We start from the raw sequence: 275 nt of genomic DNA, 5'->3' as shown, positions 1-275 counted from the left end.
TAGTAGTGGTAGTAGCGTTGCGTTACCCAAGAGCTGCGGTAACGGCGGCGTCATTGCAGCTCGCAACGCCTCTGCCATCACTCCCCGTGGCGGCCCTCATTATCACAGGCGCCTCCCTTGAGCTCGTTCCCGGCGTGCTCTGCAACTGCGGTTTTATTTTCCGCTTTTCTTGTTGCCTGGGTGCTGGGGGAGGGGGGGGGATTGGTGGGGGCGGTGTGGGGGGAGCGGGAGGCAAGCATGGATGGGCGACAGCAAGTAGAATTGGGCGGGGTTGC

At 62.2% G+C, this 275-nt stretch overlaps 1 protein-coding gene across 1 annotated transcript in view; it reads left to right on the top strand.

Annotated features, from left to right (window-relative positions):
• Positions 1-275, top strand: part of LOC119592493 (rho GTPase-activating protein 8-like) — a gene marked incomplete in the record, with an annotated part of 123,930 nt that overhangs the window by 112,395 nt on the left and 11,260 nt on the right.

The sequence above is a fragment of the Penaeus monodon genome, chromosome 30, assembly GCF_015228065.2.
Source record: "Penaeus monodon isolate SGIC_2016 chromosome 30, NSTDA_Pmon_1, whole genome shotgun sequence".
NCBI classification, from domain to species: domain Eukaryota; kingdom Metazoa; phylum Arthropoda; class Malacostraca; order Decapoda; family Penaeidae; genus Penaeus; species Penaeus monodon.
This window is presented reverse-complemented; position numbering and strand designations above follow the sequence as displayed.